This window comes from Mustela nivalis, assembly GCF_964662115.1.
Source record: "Mustela nivalis genome assembly, chromosome: 12".
NCBI classification, from domain to species: domain Eukaryota; kingdom Metazoa; phylum Chordata; class Mammalia; order Carnivora; family Mustelidae; genus Mustela; species Mustela nivalis.
In genome coordinates this window covers 6,688,958-6,705,120 of record NC_139031.1, presented here as the reverse complement: position 1 = coordinate 6,705,120, position 16,163 = coordinate 6,688,958, and the positions used below count along the sequence as shown (strand labels likewise).

Below are 16,163 nucleotides of genomic sequence, written 5' to 3'. Positions count from 1 at the left end.
TATGGGATAGGAGAAAATATTTGCAAGTCATACATCTTACCAATAAGGGAGTAACATCCAAAATATATAAGGAACTCATAAAGCTTAATAACCAAACAATCCAATTAAAAATGGGCCGAAGATCTGAATAGACATTTCTCCAGAAAAGACACACAAATGGCCACCAGGTACATGAGAAGATGCCCAGCATTGCTCAGCATCAGGAAAATGCCAGTTAAAACCATAGTGAAATATCACCACACACCTGTCAGAATGGCTATTATAAAAAAGACATGAAATGACACATGCCAGACTCTGTGGAGAAAGGGAACACTGGGGCTCTGTTGGTGGGAATCCAAACTTGGGGCAGCGACTGTGGAAAACAGTATGAAGTTTCCTCAAAAAATTAAAAGTAGAGCTACCACATGATTCAACAGTCCCCTTCAGGGTATTTATCAGACGGAATTGAAAAGGGGCACCTGGGTAGCTCTGCCTTTGGCTCAGATCATGATCTCAGGGTCCTGGGATCGAGCCCCGAATCGGGCTCTCTGCTCAGTGGGGAGCCTGCTTCTCTTCCCCTCTCTCTCTCTCTCTCTCTCTCTGCCTGCCTTTCTGCCTACTTGTGATCTCTGCCAAATAAATAAATAAAATCTTTAAAAAAGAAAAGAAGGAAATGAAAACACTCACTTGAAAAGATATCTGTAGCCCCATGTTCACAGCATTATTTACAATAGCCAAGACATGAGAGCAACCTAAGTATCCATTTAGCAATGAATGGATAAAGAAATTGTGGTACATAATGATGGACTATTATTCAGCCATAAAAAAGGAAGGAAAATTTTGCCACTTGCAACCACGTGGATGGGCATTATGCTAAATGAAATATTATTTCATATGCTCTCACTTACACATGGAATCTTAAACAAAAGACAAAGAACGAAACCTTCAATGCAGAAAACAGACTGGTGGTAGCCAGAGGTGGGGTGGGGGGTGGGGGGAGGGAGAGGGGTTAGGCCAAATGAATGAAAGTGGTGGAAAGGTACAAACTTCCAGTTATCAAGCAAATAAGTCATGGGATATAAGGTTTGGAGACTCCAGTTAATAATATTGTATTGGATATTTGAAAGTTACGAAGAGAATCTTTTTTTAATTTTTAATTTTTTATTAACATATAATGTATTACTGGCCCCAGGGGTACAGGTCTGTGAATCTCCAGGTTTACACACTTCACAGGACTCACCATAGGAAAAGAATAAATCCTAAAAGTTCTCATAAGAAAAAGTATTGTCACTGTAACTCCGTGTGGTGACTGATGTTAACTAGACTTCTTCTTATACCTCTTATGCTTCTTATACCTCCCAGCTGATCTGCTCCTGGTGTCCCAAGCTTAGCCTCCTGTCAGTTTCGCCACCCCCAGGCCAACCTGGATCTCAACCACCAGCTTTACTTTGTTCCAGATTGGCTCTGGGGCTGGCAGAGGACCTGAGTGATCTCAGGGCTCCAGCACCCCGTTCTGAGGCCTTTGCAGGGTGAGTAAATGCCCAGGTGACTAAAAACCTCCCCCAGAACACCAGACGCAGCAATAAAGGATCGTCCTTGAAGGCAGTTTCAACATAGATTTAAAAAAACAAAACAAAACAAAAAACCCCAAAACAAAAACAAAACAAACAAACAAAAAACATAACTCCCAGCAGTGACTCTTACTAATGCCATACTCACTGACAGACCTGGAACAAGGCAATCTGAGCTGGTTTAGGAACCATAAAGGAGAAAGAAGAGAGAGTGTGGTGGCCACGGGGAGTCAGGACCTCGAACGTAGCAAAGGGTGGCCGCAAGGTCCCCCGAGCGCCCCCTGCACGTGCAAACACACATTCCCATTTTACAAAGGGAGAGAGACCCAGGGAGACGAAACGGCTTGCACGTGGTGGCACGTGGCGGCAGAGTGGGGACAACTCCGGACCCCCGACCCCCTGGCCCGCCCGCGCCATCCCACCCCAGCGCGGCTGCCTGAAGTGGAGACCGACCGGACGAGCCCGTTCGAGAACCGGGCAAGAGGTCTCACCTGGGCAGGGGGAGAGGTAAGTACAGAGGAGAAGGGAGCAGGAGTTGAAGGGGGAAACGGCTCCCGAGGGCTCAGAACGCGGAACGCGCTGCTGCGTTGGTCGGCGGGGTCGCCGCCGCCTCACCTGGCAGCCGAGGGACGCGGCAGGGTCGGTCCCGCGCCGGGACGCGGAGGCGCGGGAGGTCGGCACCGGCGCCGGCTGATGCCCGCGGCTCGCGGCTCTGCGCCCCGCAGGCCCCCGGAACCCGCGGCCCGGCTCGGCCCCGCGCCCGCCCGCAGCTGCGCGCGCCGTGCAGGTGCAGCCTGTTGCGGGAGAAACCTGGAAACGCCGAGAACCGCGGCTCTGCCCGGCGCCCCCCACCCACCCCCGGGCTGCGGACCCCGGCGCGGCCGGTCCCGCAGCCGGCGGAGCCACGGGCGGCGCCTGGAGGCCTCCGGTCCTTCGGGACCCCGGCCCGCGACGAGTGCCATCGGCGCGATCCGAGCCTCCCCGGGAGGAGGGCTCACGGACGGGGAGGAAACAGCCGGTTTCGTTCCGCTTTTTTCCCTTCCTCGGTCGGGACGCCGCGCAGAGAAGCCCGCGGCGCAGCCCGCGGCTCACGAGGCTCTGGTGGCTCCCAGCTCCTCGGCGGGGTCATCTGGGGTTTGCAGAATTCCACCGACATCAGACATCGGCGTTCGTACGCGCTCTTCCCACCTCACGGGGACTTGTTTCCTCTGCTTTGCTTCTTCCAACTAGACGAGCCGGAAACAATGAGGGTGAGATTTCGGGTTATTGCGCCAACAACGCTACCAACACGGTCTCTGCGGGGAGGTCACACCTACATGATGCGGAGGAAAGAGACACTGTCCCAGATATCAAGCGTCCGATGTTCAGTGTTCTTTGCTTTTGCCTGCTCTTCTTCTGGGCGCTGAGCACAGTCTGACTTGGTTTGCTTTTTGTTTCTTTCCCCCTGAACTTTATATTTAAACCTTTTCCTTCGTACTACCGGGTCTCCCCAATTTTCTGCTTTTAATCTGTGTAGGTTTCCATCTTACAACTAGATGTATGAAATATATTACTATGCTTCTTATGGTTGGAGGCGATCTGGGGGAACAAGGGTTTTTATGACTGGGGACCAGGTGCCGATTTTGAAGGGTGGGCACGGCTGCCCCAGGGCAGCTCTGGATGGGACAAAGGGACAGAGAAGCAACGGAGAAAGGGACAGAAGACGTGATATACTTGAACAATTTTTGGCGTCGGTCATCTGTATTCCTCAGATTAGATCAGATTTTTCTTTTTCTTCCCCTAAGATTCATCTATTTATTTGAGAGAGACGGAGCGCACACGCACCAACAGGGGGAGGGGCAGAGAGAGACGGAGAGAAGCAGACTCCTCCCTGCGACACGGGGCTCAGAGGCTCCATGACCCTGAGATCATGACCTGAGCTGAAATCAAGAGCCAGACGGTTAACTGAGCCACCACGTACTGGGATCAGATTTTCTTAATCTGAGTTCATGGTCAGGCTGGGGGGGGGGGGGTTAGGTGGGGTCCTCCAACACCCTGATACTGTACACAGAGTATGTGCACTTCGGTGAACATAGATGTATAATTTTTATCAGAATCCGGAAGAGTGTAATGATTTTTTTTTTTAAAGATTTATTCAGGGGTTGGGACGCCTGGGTGGCCCAGTTGGTTAAGCCTTCGGCTCGGGTCAAGATCCCAGCATCCTGGGATGGAGTACCACATCAGGTTCCGCGCTCAGCGGGGACCCGGCTTCTCTCTCTGCCTGCCGCTCCTCCTGCTTCTGCTCGCTCTCTCTCAAATAAACAAACAAATAAATAAATAAGATGTATTTAGGGGCTTCTGGGTGGCACAGTCAGTTAAACATGGGATTGTTAGTTTCAGCTCTGGTCATGATCTTAGGGTCCTGAGTTCTGGCTCCACATCATGGACCCTACTTGAAAGGGGGGTGGGGAAGATGTATCACTTAAAAACAAAACCCCAGTGAACAAAACTGCAAACCCTCCATGGGTTCACCTGTAGCTTCATCATCTGGCTGACTTACGTGTCTGAAGACAAGACAAGTTCCTGTTTCCTGGTTTGGTCAATGCTGCCAGGGCCATGAGGCCTGCCCACGTTCTCCAATGGAGCTTTACCCCCTTCCCCACAGTACATGTGACACCCCCTCCCTGGGCCCCTAAGGCCAGCCTCCCATACAAGTAATTTTTTGTTTGTATTTATTTTTTAAAGTTTTGTTGTTGTTGTTGTTGTTGTTGTTTTGTGCTCTCTACACTCAAGATCCTGAAACCAAGAGTTGTGTGTCCCTCTGACTCAGCCAGCCAGCCAGGCACCCGGTACAAGTAAATTTTTATGAAAAAGAATGACCTGGTGTTCTACCACTATAGCATCACCAATGTTTCCCCCTCCCCATTCCTTTGTGATCTTTCCCCAAAGGACATTTTGCTAGTGTTGTTTCAATAATTATATTCTTCTTCAGCATTTTAGCATCTGTTTACATCCCATGCACAGAGAGTTTTTTAAGTGGAGAAAGCATAGGGATGACCGGCTTAGACACAGCTGGCTGACGATGCTTTTGTCCCCAAAAACATTCCCCTTAAATAGGGTTTGCTTGCTTCCCTTACCGGTTAATAAGCGGCTGGTTATCATGGAAGGGTGGGGGGGACGGAAGCTGGAGAGCGGGGAGCAACTGGCAAGCAGTTCTTGGGTCTGGGTGGAGAGCAGAAGTCGTGGACAGCTCGCAGAGATGAGCCTGTGGAAGACAGGACCCAGAGACATTAGGGCGTTTAAATGTCATCTGAAGATGGCAAGAGCCATCGAAGAGTTTCCAGCACATTCAGAAGACAAGAATAGCTTAGCAGGGGTGCCTGGGTGGCTCAGTGGGTTAAGCCGCTGCCTTCTGCTCAGGTCATGATCTCAGGGTCCTGAGATCAAGCCTCCCATTGGGCTCTCTGCTCAGCAGGGAGCCTGCTTCCCCCTCTTTCTCTGCCTGCCTTTCTGCCTACTTGTGATCTTTCTCTCTGTCAAATAAATAAATAAAATCTTAAAAAAAAAAAAGAATAGCTTAGCACATATAAAGTATTCATCCCTATGACCAAGTGGCCCAAAGAATGGCCATTTTTCCAGGTAGGCCGAAGTCCAACTGTGAGATAGGCTAATTATGTTGTCTGTCATCCCACTTCCTCTCAGCTGCCCCCTAGCTCTCCCGAGCCCCCGATCCCACCCCAGAAGCTACACTCCTGGGTGCCCTTGTAGAACCTGGAGCTCAGCACCTGTTCGACTCCCATTCAAGTCCCAGCCATGTGAAGCTCACTCCACGGGTTTTGTGAAGCCCAAATATCACTCTAATGGTTATCTACACGATATTTTCTTTTCTTTTTTTTCTTAAGATTTGTTTATTTATTTGAAAGAGAGAGCAAGCAGGGGGAAGGGCAGAGAGAGAAAGAGAGAGAGTCCCAAGAAGATTGTGTACTAAGTGGGAGCTCAACGCGTGGCTCGATCTCATGACCCTGAGATCACGACCTGAAACCAAGATTCAGTCCCTTAACCAACTGAGCCACCCAGGGGCCGCTCCCAATATTCTCTTTAAATAAATTATTTAACTTAGGTGCTTTAAAAAAAAAAGATTTTATTTATTTATATGACAGAGAGAGAGATCACAACTAGGCAGAGAGGCAGGCAGAGAAAGAGGCACCCCACTGAGCAGAGAGCCCGATGAAGGGCTCCATCCCAGGACCCTGAGATCATGACCTGAGCCGAAGGCAGAGGCTTAACCCACTGAGCCACCCAGGTGCCCCTAGGTACTTCTTTTTAATGTCTTCTCCTTATTGAGGAATAATTTATATAATAAGATGCACCCATTGTAATTGCGCAGTTCAATGACGCTTGACAAACGTATACCGACACGGAATCACAACCAAGATGCAGAATGTTTTCATCACCATGAAACAGTTCCTTCAGGGCCGTTTGCGATCGTTCCCCAATAACTTTTAGAAATATATTTATTTTCTCAAGAAAACTTGATCTCTCTATGCAAATTAGAAAATCAATATTGGGGCACCTGGATGGCTCAGTCGTTAAGAGTCTGCCTTCAGCTCAGGTCCTGGTCCCAGAGTCCTGGGATGAAACCCTGCTCAGTGGGAATCCTGCTTTTCCCTCTCCCCCTGCACTCCCCATGCCTGTGTGCTCTCTCTCTCTCTGTCAAATAAATTTGTAAAAATCTTTTTAAAAAATCAATACCAATTACCATCAATAAAGGAAAACATAAATATGGATACTATGAAAACAAAATAATGTTCTTAAATTCTACTGAGATTCTGTTGCTGCAAAAGCTCCTCTCCCTTTGCTTAAAAAAGAAGCTGAGCAAATGGGAGGTGTTAAAGACCTATCATCGATGCAATCGGAAGGATCAAAAGGAATGATGTTCTCATTATAGGAGTCAGGGTTATTTAAGCCCATGCACAGCACAATCTAGGACTTCTCATCTCCTGATTGTGATCCAGTGAAACATATCCCATGCCTTAGTACACTCTTTCCGTAAGTTAGGAATGTGTTGAGCTGCATCTAACAGGAAAACCAAATAACAGTGCTTTGAGTCCAAGCACACTGACGGTCATCATGACCCAGGAAGTATGGAGCTAGACAGGGTCCAGGGCTGGAGCAATGCCCCAGGTGTCCTCAATGTGCCAAGATATTTTTTTTTTCCAACTCTAGGTACCAATCCCCATTCTAGGCAGGAGGAAGGAATGCAAGTGTGTCTTCTTTCTCTTCTCTTTGTCCTGTGTTTAGTATTTCACTCAGTGATAGTGGGATTCGAGAAGGAATTCAGAAAAATGCATGTGTTCAGGCTACCATGTTAAACAAAATTTGATTACTTAAATTTTAATAAGAGATGTCGGAGACCAGAATGGCCTTCCATGCAAATGAACGGAACCTCTCAAATATGGGAAAGGGGAAAGTAATTTTGGGCTGGTCAGGCTTTCAGGAACCCCCAGCTAGCCTGCTTTGGCAATTGATCATAATTGCTGCATGGATTAGAAGGATGAGGAGATAGACTATCTTCTCTCTACACTTTTTAGAAGTCTCAGCTTTTCCCTTCTCTAAGCCCCCATTCCCAGGGAACTGTCCGAATTCTCATGCCAGGTACATAGGAAACTCCCTGTTACCAGCCAGGCTCAATGCATATGAAATTGGCAAACGTCATTCCATAGAAAGTGACATTTCTTAAGCATTCAAGTTAATCATACTCTTGAACACACATTTTCTTCTGTCCTTGAAAGCTTCAATTCACTTTAACATTTAGTATTTTAAAATCTTTAAAACAGCAATATATGATTTGGCAGGCAAAGATAATAACTAAGGTTTCTTGATGCTTTTTCTCCTGGCTAATGTGAGATTTCTTACCTGGAATTTGGCCAGGGTGCTCACCCCTTGTCATTGAGTGGGACTCCACCAACATAACCATTTGCAAAAGGCTATTTTCAGCATTTATGGCAATCTCTGCATTGCAACAGCAGTCTTTCTGGAAATGGAAGGATACAGTCTTATTAAGCTTGGCATAACTATTCCACCAACTGTGACTATTAGAGATTATTATGAGGAAAAGAAGAAGAAGTCTAGAGAACAACAAGTGTGAACACCAAATGTGTTCTTGGCTATGAAGTGTTCTAGCCAAAGCTCACATAGAAACTGGACAGAAAAGTGAATCCTCTGTGTGTTTACTGCCATCTGCTGCTGCCTTGAATCAGAAAGGCATTTTGCAGCTCATAGACAGGAGGACGATTAAAAAAAAAAAAATGAAAGCTTATTTTGTTGACGTTATATTTTTTCCCTTTATTGCTGAAAATTTGGCACAAGTATGTTCATTACTTTTTTTCTGTGAGCCCCGCATGTCCTAAGATATTTGTGAAGGACGAGAGGCCACCACCTGGCCATTTGTTTCTATTTCCCATCATGCAACTATATTCACTTTGAATATCAGTTTGTGTTAAACTGTCCAAAACTCAAGGAAAATAACCAGGAAATACACTATTTTTTGTCACAACCAACTGTATGGTTCGTGTGACATTAAGCCTTTTTAAAAATTATTAAAACATGTCATCCTAAGTGATTTGGAGTAGCTCCTTAAGAGATTTATATAATGAAAGTGAAAGCAACTCCCTTGGCTGGTCCGATGGTAGTGGGTTATCAGAACTTATTAACATTAGTGTCACTAAAGTTGGTATACAACCCCCCACTGCTAAATTTGACTGGCTTTTTACCATTTGATTTGCTATCCAATTACAAAGATAACACGGCAAACAATTCACTTTGGGGGAAAACATTCTTAATTGAATGCAGTTGTAACAACCAGGAACAATACCATTCTTTTTCTAAATTTAATGATGACGGTATGTAATCTCCCCTCCCTCCCTTTTTTTCCTTCCAGAAATGATCTTTTTCAGGTTTGATTCTTCCATCTGTGCTTAGCCTAATGCCAGTTTCCTATGGCTTCGGGGATGGACACGCACCTGCGCTATAGCAGTCTTCTGGGAGGGAGCAGCTGCCCGGGAGGATTGGAAGAGAAGTGGAAAGAGGACTGTGCCAGGTGCCTGTGTGTTTGGGAGGGAGGAGCGGTTTTCAGGGGACCAGAGACAATCTCCCTTGGTTGTCTCTTTTGAGGATCAAGGCTCTCCTTGCTGTCATGGTGACCTATTATTTAAGCTGCAAATACTTGTCAATTATCTGTCTCTGAGAGCATCTCTCAGTAGTTCAGGCTTACCCACTTTGTTTAGAGGAGTTTAGGGATGAGAGCTAAGGTGCGGGGCAAAGAGGGAGAAAGCCACAAGTTTTTCCTCTATGCTGTTCTATTATATTTGCTTTAGTTTAAAATAGTAATGATGATTAAAAATAATAATAATAATAAAACCATAAAACTCGCATAATCCTTGCTTCCTAGAGAATAAGGTTGCTCATGGGAGCAAAGCAGAGAACGTAACCAGGGTAAAGTCACTCCCAAAACTTTCTGATTATGGAGGAAATAATGCATAGATCTTTTTCTTTTTTCTGCAGTGGGGAAGAAGAGGAATGGTTGGGGGCTGAGTGACTAAACACATGTAGTCAGAATCCCTGGATATACCATGTTAGATGATCTCTAGTCCAAACTTCATCATCATTTCCACCTGTTACAGGAAACGAAGAACTAAAGCAAATATCTGGATAATTAGGCAGCCTTCCCATTGCTCCCCACTTTTATATCTGAATAGCGTTTCCTCAGTTGCCTGAACCGTGAGATTGTAGCAACTCCACTGCTTTTCTCCTCATGGTCCCTAGAGGACTAATAATTGGATTGAGCCAGATATCAAATGTCTTGCTCTCCAGGAGCCAGAATGGAAATTGATCCCTTGGAGAGACTCATTGCTCCTGGGGTCCCACCTCTCTGATGCCCCACCACATCACTGAACCCACAGCCACTGCCTTTGGCAAAAAAACACCCCTCCCTCCCTCCAGGCAACGTCCCTGGTGGGGTCTTTCTCCTGCCACCTATGGCTTCAGTTTCTCATTCTCCACCCACTTTTCTGGCTCCCCAGCTCAAGAGTGAGTGTCTCCTAAGTTCTTTTCCCCAAGCTTTCCTCGTGCCAAACACCCAAACTCCCACTTCCCAGGTACTAAATAAGTGTTTCTGGAATGAATAAACAATTGAATAAATAGTTAATAAAATTCACCAAGTGTAATATGCAAATTTTTCAATGCCTACGTCTAATAGTTTATTCCTGATGGATGGGCTGAGTCAGCAGGCCCCCTGGGAGCTGCTGCAGGTGGTGAAGGGAATTAGCAAATTATGGGGTTAAGCGGATGGGGGAGGCAAGAAGGACAGAATGGAGATGGACAAGGCTGAAGGTGGCTCTCTTGGAACACGCTGGTCATGCCTTGAGCTCTCTGCTGGCTTGGAGACGTAGTGGTCAGAGGTATGCTGATAAGGCCCCCCTGAAACCACTCAACTCAGAAGCAGCTCAGAAGCACCTCCACTTCTCACCAACTTTTTTTTAAGGTTTTATTTATTTATCTGTCAGAGAGAGTAAACACAAATAAGGGGAAAAGCAGGCTCCCCATTGAGCAAGGAGCCTGATGCTGGACTCAATCACAGGACTCTTGGATCATGACCTGAGCCGAAGGCAGATGATTAAGCGACTGAGCCACCCAGGTGTCTCACTTCTTCCCAACTTCTGAAAGTGAAAGGCAGGCCCTGCTGCTGTTTCCTATCACCCAGAGCCTCCTTCAGGGTCATTCGCAGGAATCCAGCAGGTGCCTGTTTTATTTGTTGAAATCTGCACCTTTCCACAGAAGGGTTAATGTGGTAGACTTGTGTCCCCCAGCTTTCATGTTTAGGTACAACCTTCCCTGCACTTTATCTCCAGAATAAAACCACTCACAAACAGGAAGCATGTGTGTGTGTTAGTTTCAGCTTGGCAGGTGCATGGAGGTTCCAATAAGATTCTCAGGGGAGCTCTCATCAGCACTGTTTCAGCATCAGTTCTTTTTTCTTCTTTACTTCCATCTCTGCAGAATGGAAGTGTGAGCTTCCTAATCCACCAAGGAGTTAACAACAGAGGTTGCACTGGGAAAGGGTTAAAATTGGCTACAGAAACCTGCATTCTTTGGTGGTGGCCCACCTCCTTGGTGGCTGCTAGTGATGGGGACTTCTGAAGAAAGTCTGGGTGGCTTTCTGAGCACTGCTGTGTTGTGTGGTGCACTTATCAGCTGCAGGAGCCAGAGGACACCGCCAGCTGCTTGACCATCATGGTCACTATTGTGCCTCATGTAACAGGCTCTGGGACAGCAGCTTGAAGAATATTTGCTTGTATTTATGGAGCAGCCACCAGACCATGCCCCCCCCCCAGCAGCCTAAGAGAAGGTGGCACACATTCCTGGTGTGATATGATGGTGCCAGAGTGGGCATAAGGACTGTGTCCCCCACCCCGCCCCCAAATCAAGGTTGTGTGTTTTGATCTGTGTGGTGAATTACTGAAAGACCTGCACAGATCTGGCCAGGTTTCAATTGCTCAGGCAGAAGCAGCTTCTCTCAAAAAAATTTAAAGAGATAAAGCATTTTTTTTCTTCCTTCCTTCCTTTTTAAAGATTTATCTGTTTACTTGAGAGAGGGAGAGAGAGAGAGAGAGAGAGAGACCACGCAAGCATGGGTAGGGAGAGGGGCAAAGGGAGAAAATCTTCAAGTAGACTCTCTGCTAAGTGCAGAGCCTATCACAGGGCTCAACCCATGACACATGAGATCACACCCTGAGTGGACACAGTCAACCAACTGAGCCACCCAGCTACCCCTTTCTTTTCTTATTTCGAAAAGAAAGGGGTAGCTGATTCAGGTGTTGAGATCACAGGCTGATTGTGGAGATGATGGAATAGAGAAGTCAGAGACCGCACATAACAAGGAATAGAGTCAGCAAAAAAGCAGTTTGGAAAAGTCACTGAACAAACAGGTGGCTCAGTCGGTTAAGAATCTGCCTTCGGATCAGGTCATGATCTTGGGGTCCTGGGATCGAGCCCCACATTGGGCTCCCTGCTCAGCAGGTAGTCTGCTTCTTCCTCTCCCTCTTCTCCACCAACCACCCACCACCCCTGCATTGTGCTCTGTCTCTCAAATAAATAAATATAATCCAAAAAAAAAGCACCAACATCAATCCCGAGGGAAGGAGAAAAATTATTTTTCCAGAGTTATCACATTACAGTATTCAAACTGCCTAGTTTTCAACCAAACATTAGGAAGAATACAAAGAAACAGGATGGCTTAGTCACAGGAAAGAAAGAAATAGTAAGAAACTATCCCTGAAGAAACCCAGACATTATACTTAAAAGACAAAGACTTTAAATGAACTGTGTTAAATATGCTCCAAAAGCTGAAGGAGCCATGGACACAGAACTCAAGGAAATCATAAGCCTGAAGTATGAAAAAAAATAGGGAATCTTCATAAAGAGAAAGGTATTATTTTTATAAAGAACCAAATAGAAATTCTGAAGCTTAATACACTAGCTGAAATGAAAAGTTCACTAGAGGGAGGTCAATATCCCAGAAGAACATTCTAGACCCAGTAAATTTTTCCCATTCCAACCATATGTTGCTTTCAAGACACTCACCGTAGATCCAAAGACACAGTGGTACCTGGATGGCTCAGCCAGTAAAGCACAGGACTCTTGATCCCCATGTTGCAAGTTTGAGCCTATTGTGGGGTATAGAGATTACTTTAAAAAGTGTCATCTTAAAAAAACAAAGACACAAATAGATAGAAAGTAAAAGGATAGAAAAGTTACTCCATGCAAAGTGTAACCAAAGGAGCTGGGAAGGCTAGGTTAATGTCAGACAAAATAGATTTTAACTAAAAAATCACTACAAGAGATGAAGACTTCATGTAATGATAAAAGGATCAATTTACCAAGAAGGTGTAACAGAAAGATATACACACCAAACCACAGAGGCCCAAAATATATGAGGCAACATTGATAACCAAAGGGAAAAATTGATAGTTCTATAATAATAGTTGGAGACTTTGATATCCCACTTTCAACAGTAGATGAAACATCTAGACAGAAGATCAATGTGGGAAAAGAGGATTTGAACAATACTGTAAACCAGTGGGGCCTAACAGACACACAAAGCACCCCACCATGCCAGCAGAATATATCTTCTCCTCTTGCGTACGTGGAGCACACACGAGGACAGACCTTCTAATGTTATGTTTTCAGATTATAAAACAATTCTCTTTAAATGACTGAATCATATAATATGCCTTCTCTAACAATAAAATGAAACTAGAAATCACTAACTGGAGACAAACAGCAATTCACACATAATGGAAATTAAACAACTCTTAAACAATGAGCAGGCCAAAAAAATCCCCAAGGAAGCTAGAAAATACTTAATAACAAATGGAGATGAAAACACAGCATACCAAAATGTATGCAATGCAGTGAAAGCAGGGGTCAGAGAGAAATGCGTGGATATAAATGCTTACATTTAGCGGTGCCTGGGTGGCTCAGTTGGTTAAGCAAACGGCCTTCGTCTCAGGTCATGATCCTGGAGTCCCAGGATCAAGTCCCATGTCTGGCTCCCAGCTCTATGGGGAGTCTGCTTCTCTCTCTGACCTTCTCCCCTCTCATGTTCTCTCTTACTCACTCTCTCTCAAATAAATAAATAAAATCTTCAAAAAAAAATAGAAATATAATGAATACTGTTTTTCTGAAAATAAATTAATTTTTAAAAAATTAAAAAAAGAAAAATAAATGCTTATATTTATTTTATAAGTAAGCTCTACACCCAATGTGGGGCTAGAACTCAACTTGGAGATCAAGAGTTGCACGCTCCACCAACTGAGCCAGCCAGGCACCCCTAAATGCTTACATTTGAAATAAACAAACAAGGGGTGTCTGTCTGGCTCAGTTGGTGAAGTGTGCAATTCTTGATCTTGGGGTTTTGAGTTTGGGCCCCACACTGGGCCTAGAGCATACTTAAAAAAATAAACAAAATTTAAAAAAATAAAACAAAACAAAAACAAAGAAATAACCTGGGTTTACATCTTAAGGAACTAGAAAAAGAGCAAACTAACCCAAAGCCAACAAAGGAGGGAAATAATAAAGATTATTGCAGAAATAAACAAAATTGAAAATCAATGGCGTGAATAGAAACAACAGGAAGAAGCTGGTCCTTTGGAAATCAATACAATTGGCACACCTTTAGCTAGACTGACTAAGAAAAAGTCAGACATAGACACCGTGGTATTATTACTGACCTGATAGGAATAAAGAGGATTATCAGAGAATACTATGAGCAGTTGGACACCAGCAAATTAGATAATCTAGATGAAATGGAGAGATTTCGAGAAACATACATGTTACCAAAACTGACTCAAGAAGAAATTAAAAACCACAACTGACTAAAGACATCAGATGGCCCACAGGCACATGAAAAGATGCTCAACATCACTCACCATCAGGGACATGCAAATCGAAACCACAGTGAGGTATCACTCACGCCTGTCAGAGTAGCTCTTAACAAAAAGACAAAAGACAAGTGTTGGCAAGGATGTGGAGAAAAGCGATGCAGGTGGGAATGCAAACTGGTGCAGCCATTGTGGAAAACAGTATGAAGGGTCCTCAAAAAATTAGAAGTAGAACTTCCATATGACCTGGCGATCCCACTTTCAGATACTCATCTGAAGAAAATGAAATCGTTATCTGTATGCCCATGTTCATTGGAGCACGATTTACAACAGCTATGATACGAAAGCAACCTAAGTGTTCATCAAGGGATGAATGTTCCTCCATGGATGAATGAATCAACATTGACATTTTTTCTTAAACATTTTATTCATTTATTTGACAGGCAGAGATCACAAGTAGGCAGAGAGGCAGGCAGAGGATGGGAGGTGGGGAAGCAGGCTCCCTGCTGAGCAGAGAGCCCGATTCGGGGCTTGATCCCAGAACCCTGAGATCATGACCTGAGCCGAAGGCAGAGGCTTTAACCCACTGAGCCACCCAGGCGCCTCCATCAACATTCTTTATGTATGTAGCATCTATACTGTATATATACAATGGAACATTATTCAACCATTCACCCATTAAAATTCAACCATTTCACCATTAAAAAATGAAATCCTGGGGTGTCTGTGTGGCTCAGTTCATTACAGCCCAGTTCAGGTGCCCTAAGTTGATATAAGACGGTTCCATACTTTATGCTAACTGGGGAGTGATTTCCAAAGTGAATAACTGTATCCTTATTTCTGTCCTTCCAGGAATTTAGAAGATACCTCCCTGTTACTCCTATGTACCTCTGATCCCCGTAATTCAAGAATTCAAGGTGAAAGATGGAAGAGGGAAGATGTTAGTAGCACCAGCACATGAACAGTTGACTTCAGGAGGGAAACCTGTTTCCAGCCAGGACCCCACGGAAAGTGGACCACACATTCTTTGCTTCTGGTTGGAACTCTGAGTTCCTTGGTTTCTCCACTGCAAGGGATAAATCACTTTACAAGGGAACACCTAAATATTCACCAACTTTGAAGGGGCCTGTTTGTTTTAAATAAAAAGATGAGCTTTTTGATTTTAGATTTACAGAATTATTCAGCAGATAATGCAGAGAGTTTCCATATGCCCGGCACCCAGTTTCCTCTATCTTACATTAGTAGGGTACAGTGGCCACAATTAGTAAACCAATGTTGATACTTTATTTTTAATTAAGGTCCATCCTTTATTCAGATTTCCTGTTTTCCCCTAATATACTTTTTTCGGTCCCAGGATCCTGCCCAGGATACCACATTACATTTGAAAGTCAAATCTCTTTAGGCTTCTCTTGGCTCTAACAGTTTCTCTAGGTTTTATGTTTTGGGGGGGGGGGGATTTTTTTGTATTTTAAAAGCTTATTTTTAAATTTTTTAATTTATTTTCAGCATAACAATATTCATTATTTTTGCACCACACCCAGGGCTCCATGCAATCCGTGCTCTCCCCAATACCCACCAGCTGGTTCCCCAACCTCCCACCCCCCGCCCCTTCAAACCCCTCAGATTGTTTTTCAGAGTCCACAGTCTCTCATGGTTCACCTCCCCTTCCAATTTCCCCCAACTCCCTTCTCCTCTCTAACTCCCCATGTCCTCCATGCTATTTGTTATGCTCCACAAATAAGTGAAACCATATGATACTTGACTCTCATGTTTTTGAAAACCTTGACAGCTTTGGGGATTGCTGGTCAGGTATTTTGTAGAATGTCCCCTCGTTGGGATTTCTCTGACTTTTCTCACAAACAGTACCATGAGTACCATTCCCATCCTACTATATGAAGGTTACCTACTATCAATACGACTCATGACTGTGGACTTATCTTTGCCTCACTTGGTTGAGGATTTGTCAGTTTTCTCCACTGGAAAATTACTCTTTTTTTCTCTCCCTTCTAATACCATCCTTTTTGGTGGGAAGTTGAGCCGGCCAGTGTCTCAATGCTATTAATACTTTGCATTCCTCTGGTAGCCTGACTTCCCTTGATCATGACAACTCCAACATCCATGCACACACACTCACACTTCCGACGTGAGCTGTCACAGACCCCTTTTCCAAAGCACTCTGTCCCTTCCTTGTGCA

General features: G+C 44.8%; 1 long non-coding RNA gene across 1 annotated transcript; it reads left to right on the top strand.

Moving 5' to 3' along the window:
* Positions 1–1,875: 1,875 nt before the first annotated feature.
* On the top strand, positions 1,876–15,133 carry LOC309844876. Its single transcript, XR_014300950.1, has 2 exons — positions 1,876–2,057; positions 14,822–15,133. It is a non-coding gene; the product is annotated as an uncharacterized lncRNA (long non-coding RNA).
* Positions 15,134–16,163: the final 1,030 nt, after the last annotated feature.